Here is a 9,988-nt window from a genome sequence, read left to right on the forward strand (position 1 = left end):
ACCAATAAAAGCAACATACAGACAGAAGAACTTCCCACATCATTTCCATTTTATGTTTAAATAAAAAGAAAGGTTTTAAATTTGACATAGTAAAAATTACATAAAACAAGATAGGTATTAAGCAAGTATTCCAGTTACATTATTTATATTTACATTATCTTTTATAATAACTAAGGAAAACTATAATTATAACTATCTATTCTTCAACTTCATCAAAGACCACAGAGTAATATTTCCTGAGTTAATAGAAAGTACATTGTAATCAACTTTTATAACTCTAGAATTGACAGAGGCATCTCACTGCAAGGACAGTCAACCAAAGTTCTTCTGTACTGTTGAGGGCACCAATCTTCAGCCTATTGACCCATACTATCTGGCAGGCTTTTCCATAAAGTGGGAAATTTCAAAGACAGTTTTACCTACAGTGCAGTTTATCAGTTACTTTCTTCTGTTTTCTGAACAATGTCTGGCAGACTCTTTCATGAAGCAGGAACCCCAAAGGACCATCTCACCTTTATGCAAATTCAGTAATCATTTTTCTTTTAGTCCTGAATGTTCACTTCATATAGCATAACAACAGGCATTCTAGGCAAAAGCACTTTCTTGACCAAATGGCTAACAAACTCCATAAAGAGTCTCTTTGATGCCCATCATCCTCTTGAAGTAATTGGTATGCCAGGAGCAGATGTGTCTCATGTCATGAAAATTCCTAAGTTTTTAAAACATCTTAAATGCCATATTCTGAAGGTCTTTAAAAGACTTAAGGAATACCTATCTAACAGAAATATATGTATATATTTAAAACCTAACTAACATGACTATAAGTTTGACTAATACAGATGATTATCTTTTAGCCTATATTTCTTAATTATACATTACATTTTTTGAATAAAAATAGGCTTTATTAAAAACTAAAAACCCAGCTCTCAATATTCCAACCATCTGAAGCACAAATCTATTCCACAAACTTTCACCCAGCCTCTTAGCTTCTAAGGGTATGATGCTGGGGACCAAAGTCAGGAGTCGCAAACCTCTACCAAAGAACTCCCACAGCTGATAAATAACTTCAGTGAAGTGGCAGATTACAAGATTAACTCAAAAAAAAAAAATCAGTAGCCCTCCTATACACAAAGGTTAGAGAAGCAGAGAGGGAAATCAGTGAAACTTTACCTTTCACGCTAGCCACAAATAGCATAAAGTATCTTGGGGTAACTCTAACCAAGGAAGTGAAAAATGTATTTGACATTTAAGAACTTTAAGGCATTGAAGAAAGAAATTGAAGAGGACACCAGAAAATGGAAAGACCTCCCATGCTCTTGGATGGGTAGGATCAACACAGTAAAAATGGCAATTCTACCAAAGGCAATCTATAAATTCAACGCAATCCCTATACATTACATTCTAAATGATCTACACAACCACAATATCTTAATCAAGAGCAGAAATAAACATGCAACAAAATTGACCTTAAATCTGTATCAATAAACCAAGATCCATACCAATACAAAGTACTCATATCTATAGAATATCCCCTTTTAAATGTAAACAAACATTTATAATCAATATTTGGAGATTTTGGCATAGTTCTCTACAAACTGCTTACTGCTTTTTGTTGGGTGAAGTACTTGTTGGAAAAACTATTTAAGGATTCACAGAGACCTTTGGCAGGGGCTTGGTCCATCAAATAGTATTAGTCTGGAAGGATTCCTCAAGTTTTCATCCTCTTTGGAAACAAAAGGAGAACCTCTTTTCAAATAAACATATCCTTAGACCCCAATTCTGAAGTCATGATAACTTTAAAATATATATGTTGGTTTATCTTAGCAGCCTTTAAAATGAAATGTCTCTTTGTGTTTAGCTTTCTCACAGTCAAAATTTTTAAGAAAACACAATAACATATATAAGCCAGACTCTTGTTTTTATTCTATTACTGATTAACATCTATTTTAGTATTTTTGTTCCTTTAATCTATGACTGTCTGTACTCTATTTCTTTAAAGAGTTTCATTTTCTTTTTATGATTTACTTCATTTTATAACTCTCTATGCCCTTTTTCTTCTCTCTCTCCCAGACCTACATACATTTATCCAACACTGTGTCCCATTAGAGGTCTCTCTCTCTTTTTTCTTAACTTAATCTGTCTTTATTGTGTATCTGTAATTATTTTCTGACCGGAGGTGCCCCATTTTGTTAAATGCTAAGGAGTTGTGACTAGAGCCAACACAGCCAGCCTTACTTGCTTGCTCTGCCCAGTCCAATGTGGCAGAGGCATGTTCTCTGCCTCTGAGACTCATGTTGACTACCCCATTTTAGGCACACAGAGGGTCTGTGTTGCTATTAAGCAAGCTGTAGCTCTCTACTCACAGATTTTATTAAGATGCTTTGTTACCAGACCTCCCAAAAGAGTTAGTCTTTCTTGCTGGCAAACCAGGAAGACTTCTTAAAGGAGCCGTGAAGGTTTTGCTGCTACCTCTGAGTCAAAAATTGTACCTCTGCTTTTTTCTAGCAAACAGAGCCCACCCGAGAAAATGATATTACCAAAAAGCCATACTTTGTTGTTTTGTGTCTATAATTCCTTTTTAAACTTTCTCAGATTTACATGGATATAATTGACCATGTTGGAGAACCAATTTGTTGGCAGAGGCTGCTTGTTCGCTTCTCAGCCACCCAGACTCCTGAAATAATCACACAGAATCTATATTATTTTCAATACTGTTTGTCCAATAGCTTAAGCATATTACTAGATAGCTCTTGCATCTAGAATAATTCATTTCTATTATTTTAATATTTTACCAGCTGGAAGCTTGCATCTTTCCCCTCTGGCGGCAAAAGATGTGAAGTTGGATTAAATAGAGAATCTTGAAGAAAGGAAAAGTGATCAAATTGTGTTGTATATAAAAAGGTTTGCCTTATACATAGCTAAGCAGTATGCCAAGCTTGATAAATCCTGCAAAAGAGGTGAGAATGGATTAGAGAAATTGGCTGAGTCAAGAACATCACAAGAGAACTGATAGAATTAACTCACCTGGGCTCAAGGGGATCACAGAGCCTGAAACCACAACCAGGAAACCTACATGTGTCTGACCTAGTCCTTCTCCATATACATAACAGTTGTGTAGTGCTTCCATCTTGTGGAACTGCTAACACTTGGGCACAGAGACCATCTCTGACAATTTTGCCTGCTTTTGAGATCCTATTTTTCATACATGCTCTTCTTGTCCAGCCTTAATAAGAAGGCAATTCCTAATATTGTAACTTGACATTCTATGCTTAGTTGATATTCATTCGAGGTCTCCCCATTCAGAATGGCAACAGAGGAAGAGTGTATGGTAAAGCAAATTACTTTTTTAAAAAATTTTTTTATTAAAAATTTCCACCTCCTCCCACTTCCCTCCCTTCCCTTTCCCCTACTCCCCCTACTTCTCCTTCTCCAGGCCAAAGAGCAGTCAGGGTTCCCTACCCTATGGGAAGTCCAAGGTCCTCCCCACTCTCCCCAGGTCTTCCTGGATATTGGAAGTTGACAAAATTGCTGGGCAGGGGTTGGGAGCACGGGGGTGAGGGTGAAGTGGGGATAAGGGGAGATGGAGGGAGAGAAAGGAGAAGGGGAGGATGGGGAGAGCTTGAGGGAATGGGATGGTTGGGGTGAAGGAGGGGTGGATGTGGGAACAGGGAAGTATATATCTTAATTAAGGGAGCCATTTTAGGGTTGGCAAGAGACTTGACTCTAGAAGGGTTCCCAGATGTTCAAGCAGATGTCTCCAGCTTGTTCGTTGAGCAACAGAGGAAAGGGTGCCTGAACTAGCCTTTTCCTATAGCCACACTGATGAATATCTTGCATATTACCATAGAACCTTCATCTGGCGATGGATGGAGATAGAGACAGAGACCCACATTGGAGCACTGGACTTAGCTCTGAAGGTACTAATGAGGAGCAGAAGGAGGAAGAACATGAGCAAGGAAGTCAAGACCACGAGGGGTACGTCCACCCACTGAGACGGTGGGACTGATCCAATGAGGCTCATCAAGGCCAGCTGGACTGGGAGTGATGGAGCATGTGATCAAACCGGACTCTGAATGTGCCTGATGGTAGAGTCTAACTGAAAAGCCGAGGACAATGGCGCTGGGCTTTGATTCTACTGTATGGACGGGCTTTGTGGGAGCCTTGTCTGTTTGTATGTAAATTACTTTATTAAACGTGGTGAATTATAAATTCTGGGAACAAATGTTTTAAAAGGGATTCATGGTTAATATTTTTATATATAAAATTTTCTCTATTTTATATCAACAGAATAAACACCTTTTTTATGATTCATTTTATAATTTTCATTTTCCATGTGTTCATAGCTATCATTGGAATGTAAATCTTACGCAATTGAGTCTAGATATATTGAAAATTATTGTTTGGACTGATTCTAGATCATGTATTTACGGTATAAAAAGAAATATATTAATTATTTAAATAAAAGTTTTGTCAAAAACCTATCCTTCTATAGATGGGTTTAATAAGAAAGATAATTTCAGGACTACATTACATACATATCTGGGAAGACATTACATCAGCACCTTAAACTGTCTGTATTCATCCATAAATAATGTGAAAAATATATAATAATTTATATATGTGTCTTCAAAATATAAGAATTATTTTTAAAGGGGTGTTATTATTTGTTCTTGTCAATAGCACACAGCATTTATTTTGTTGTGTTGGTTCAGAGTTATCAGATTATACATTTCATTGGTGAAAAGTTCATGTTTATGTATGTACTGTGATCGAGATGTCTACCAAATACACTGAAAACACTGGAATGCTTATTATTCTGTTACTACCTCTTTCCTTATTTTCTTCTTTTGCAGTTTTATTATTTTATTACATTTTAGTGTTTTAATTGAAACGGAATTACATCACTTCCCCTTCCATCCATCCCATCTAAACCTTCAAATTTTCCCCATTCGAAAGTTGACAGCTTATGCTTCTTCGTTATTGATTCATCTAGCATGTGTGCACGTGTGTGTGTGTACATGTATGCGTTCATGTATATCAAAAATACAAATAAATACAGCCCAAAGATTCTGGTTTTTGCAGTTGTCATGTATATGGTTTCATGTCCACTCAGGATCGATTAGCCGGTACCTGGCTCATTCCTGAAAGAAAGTAAATCTATTTTTCCCAGCAGTCATTAGTTGCCTGTAGTTGTTTGGCTGAGGGTAGAGTCCTTTTAACTTTTCACCTTTTATGTAAACTTTCCCATTAATATTTCCATTGTTCTTGCCTAATTCTGCAGTCATTATAGAAGATACTGTTTTGCTTCAGACTTCTGGATATTGTGGATGTCACAAAATTTTATCCCGTCTCCCAAGTCACTGATTCAAGAGACATAAGGTGCAAGTACAAATCCATTGTGGCTGGGCTCCCAGAATCTAGACAAAGACACGGTGTTCATTTGTGCTTTTCTGTGATAATCTCCATTTGATGTAAAGAGAGACTTTTCGATGAAGGATGATAGTGTCAATTCCATGTGTGTACAATTGTGTCTTTTTTTCTTTTTCTTCTAATGTTATTTTTAATTATTTATTGATTAAAAATTTCCACCTCTTCCCCCCTCCCTTTTCCCTCCCCCTCCCCACCTCCCTCTCCCTCTCTAGTCTTAAGAGCAGTCAGGGTTCCCTGCCCCGTGGGAAGTCCAAGGTCCTCCCCCCCTCCATCCATGTCTATAAAGGTGAGCATCCAAACAAACCAGGCTCCCACAAAGCCAGTCCATGCAGTAGAATCAAAACCCAGTGCCATTGTCCTTGGCTTCTCAGTCAGCCTTCATTGCCAGCCACATTCAGAGTGTCCAGTTTGATCACATGCTCAATCACTCCCAGTGCAGCAGGCCTTGATGAGCTCCCATTAGATCAGTCCCACTGTCTCAGTGGGTTGATGCACCCCTCGTGGTCCGACTTCCTTGCTCATGTTCTCCCTCCTTCTGTTCCTCATTTGGAACTTGGGAGCTAAGTCCAGTGCTCCAATGTGGGTCTCTCTGTCTCTTTCTCCATCCATCGCCAGATGAAGGTTCATATTCCTCTTTTTGGGTCTGGGTTACCTCACTCAGTAAAGCGTTTTCTATTTCCATCCATTTCCATGCAAAATTCTACAATTATGTCTTAAAGAAAGTTGAGTTATTTGAGCTGAGAAGCTCCTCAGAAGACCATAGACTAAGAAAAACACCACTTCCAGGCAGAAGAATCCACCGTTTGAATGGTCAGTCAATGCAGCCCAAGTAACTCCCAAAACAACATAGATTGTTGATATATTCTTTGGTTGCCTATCAGGAACTGAGGGTGGGCCCATACACTGTTAACAGCATACACTTAGGAAACAGAATACAAATGTTTAAAACTAGATCTTATTTGAAAGCCTCTTTCCTATAGTCTACATCCATTCTTCCAGGAAATCCTATGCAAACTCTAAGGAAGAAATTAAATAATACTCCCAAACAGTATCTCTTTTTTATCTATGATAATTATCAATATAGCAAGAAATTTATGAAGGTATAATAAATGGCATTCCAGTGTCTGTGGAAACTAACTAATTGGAGGTAAGACCTCGTAATCAAAGGGAGATCATGCATGGTTTTGGAAACCTCGCAACGTCATGAGGACTAGAGAGGTCATGGACTTTAGAAAGGAATCTACTCTCACCACTTTTTGAACAGTACAATTCTTAACTAAAATCTCTTCTCTGTTTTTATAAATTTTGTCTCACAGCCCAAGACTTGAGCTTGTCCTTCCTTCCTTTCTCAATGTTAACCTTCCCTTTTATTATTTTTTTTGTTTTGTTCTTGATAGTGTGGAAAAACTGCATCCTTTTATTTCCTTCCTCAGAAAATCATCATTTGGCCTTTTGTCACTCTGGAATGCTTTGTGTTTGCTTTAGAACCTTCTATATTTGTATTTAATAATGGTATGAAATAAATGTAGTTTGATCTTCTAAATATTTATTATTTGATAATTTCATACATGCAGTTAATGCATCTTGATTGAGTCCGTATTTCTCTTCCTCCTCTTCCATATTCTCACACCACTTTTCTTTCCCAAATATATGTACTTACATTTTAAAACCCATTTTGATCACTTAATGCTGCCAGTACAATATCATAGAACATCTCAATTAGCCTTCATTGCCTTGGTGAGCTCCCATTATATCAGTCCCACTGTCTCAGTGGGTGGACGCAACCCTCGTGAACTTGACTTCCTTCATGTTCTCCCTCCTTCTGCTCCTCATTTGGACCTTGGGAGCTCAGTCTAGTGCTCCAATGTGGGTCTCTGTCTCTATCTCCATCCATCGCCAGATGAAGGCTCATATTCTTCTGTCACTGGATTTTCATTCTACTGCATGGACTGACTTTGTGGGAGCCTGGTTTGTTTGGATGCTCACCTTTATAGACCTTGATGGAGGGGGGAGGACCTTGGACTTCCCACGGGGCAGGGAACCCTGACTGCTCTTAGGCCTAGAGAGGGAGGGGTAGTTGGGGATGTGGAGGTGGGGAGGAAGTGGAAATTTTTAATAAATAAAAAAATAAATAAATAAATAAACAATATCATAGGACATGGGACACGGGTAGGAACTGCATTCTTGAAGAACAATGAGTCTTCTCCTAACAGCTCAACTGCCAGAAATTCCTCAGCTATGTAAAGGATTTATGAATATCCCGTACTTATATACTGGAATTTTGGCTGGTTGATCTTGTACAGGTATTAAGCATGTAGTTATAGCCGCTGTGAAGTCTTGTGTTCAGGAGCACTGCAATGTCTAGAAAACTCTATTCAAAAAAGTTTTTATTCAGCTGATTTTCTAAGCGACAACTGTGATGATTATAATAAAAAGAACTACAGAGTCTCACATAATGAGGGAAGCACATTAGCGAGAATAAGAATGTCTCATATACATGCATACAAATGTCATATATAAGCATATAATATCATCTACATATTTATCAAATGAAGAAACAATTCTTGTACCAAAGGTAACAATCATGTGTATAAGAATAAACATCAAAATGAAGAAATTTTGAAAATTATCTAAGTGGAATGAGAATGAGAAATGTACCAATTTAGGGACGGTTTCTAATGCTACTCAGAATAACTAATGCAACTATACACAGATCAATAAAGCAATTGAAACTTCTAAATAGCATTATTCACCACATATGACATGATGGCATAAAGCAATCCATTAGCAAAATAATACATTCTTTTCAAACTGAGGCAGAGCATTTGGCAATATAAATGTTTCTTAGAACCTTTAAAAAAAGTACTGATAAATTATAAAGTGTTTAAACTAATGTTATAAAATGTGTTCATGAAGTAAAATTTGTTAGTCTTTTCAAGTAGAAACTTATAACTAAATATTCACAAATACATTCAATTAAAAACTTATAGGACATTATAAGATAGAAATCAGCAAATGAGTAGTTAGAATCTCTAAGAAACACACAGAATATTATAACTATGTGTATTCCAATTAGTGATCGCTATCTATGTTTTTGCCAATAGGAGGTGTAACACTTATCATTTCCTCTCTTTAGAAATCACATATTTTCTATTTGAAAGTAATCAGTGACTGAAGAATTAATCTTGGAAAATTTCTTAACACTCTACAGTGAAAACAAGGGGGATGATTATGCAAATCAATGTTTTTTCAGGTTGATGAATATTCCGTAGTTATTAGAGTGTCATATTCTAAATTCCCTTCTGTAAAGTTCTGTTCTCTATATTTTAGACTAATATGCTTTTACAATTATGGGTTATATGTGTTCTAATAATGTATATTTTAAATATATATTGACTACTTAAATACTGCCACTTACTATTGAGTAAATATTCATATATATGAGTATTACATATATATGGCAAAATAAAATAGGGTATATGTTTATTTCTGTCTATCCATCTGTGTGGTGCTGTTTTGTGTGAACAACTCTGAAACTGTGACTTATTTGAACTTGTGGATTCAAGAGTACTAATAGTAAAAACTGCTGCGGGAACGGGAGTACCTTCCACTTCTTCAGCCAATAGCCACTGAAATACCAGCACACTGGGGCGTGGTATATTTTCTCTTTAAAAAAGAGCGCAAGCCTCAGCTAGCTCTCTTGGTTCCTACACTTGGTTCCGGTTCCTGCTCCAGCGACTAGGCTCCTTTCCTGACGGTTTGTGTGTTTGTAAGTTTTACCCCCCAAAATAAATACCCCTTTAAAACCTAACTGGTGTGGGATTGATTCGCCATTATCTGGTGCCCATAGGTTCTGTGAGTATGAAGCTCTGGAATATACTAAATCATATTTCTGAATTTATAGAGCTGGTTTTTGAGTTGGACTCTTGGCTCGGTCCCTCTCTAATTCCAAGCCTGTTGTTAAGAGAAAAACCCAGAGTTTCTGGAGTTTCTGTCTCATGTCAAGAGCCATGATATGAGACAGAAAGAAATATGAGTTTAGAAAACATCTTTCCTTTTCTTCATATCTATCATACTTTTCATTGAATATGTCTATCATACCTTTCATTGAATATATGTTTGTATATGTCCATATAATTAATGTTTAAATTTTCCACAATGAACAATGAGTTTTTCCTGCACAGACATTTGAAGTTTCCAGGAAGAAGATGGGACCCCCATAACAACAACTCCACTTGGTTGATATGATGTCATGATACTGATAGTGCTACTACAAGTCCTGTTTTGGGTATCAGCTGCACAGATGATTCCAACTTGGTTAGCTGAAATGGTACACATCTTGTGCAACATTCTGACCAGACTTCCACAAAATACTCAGAGACTGTTTGCAAAGCACCAAAGACACTCCACTTGGAGCTTGTCTTCTTGACACAACCGGCCTCTGGTCAAGGAACTGCCCATACCCCAACTACTGACAAATACACAGTATCCGGAAATGGATAAGCAGAACTGTCAAATCTTACCAAGACGATTTTGAAAAATCTCTTGCCTATTAAAA

Source organism: Myodes glareolus, chromosome 2 (genome assembly GCF_982192425.1).
Source record: "Myodes glareolus chromosome 2, mMyoGla1.1, whole genome shotgun sequence".
In the NCBI taxonomy this organism is placed as follows: Eukaryota; Metazoa; Chordata; class Mammalia; order Rodentia; family Cricetidae; genus Myodes; species Myodes glareolus.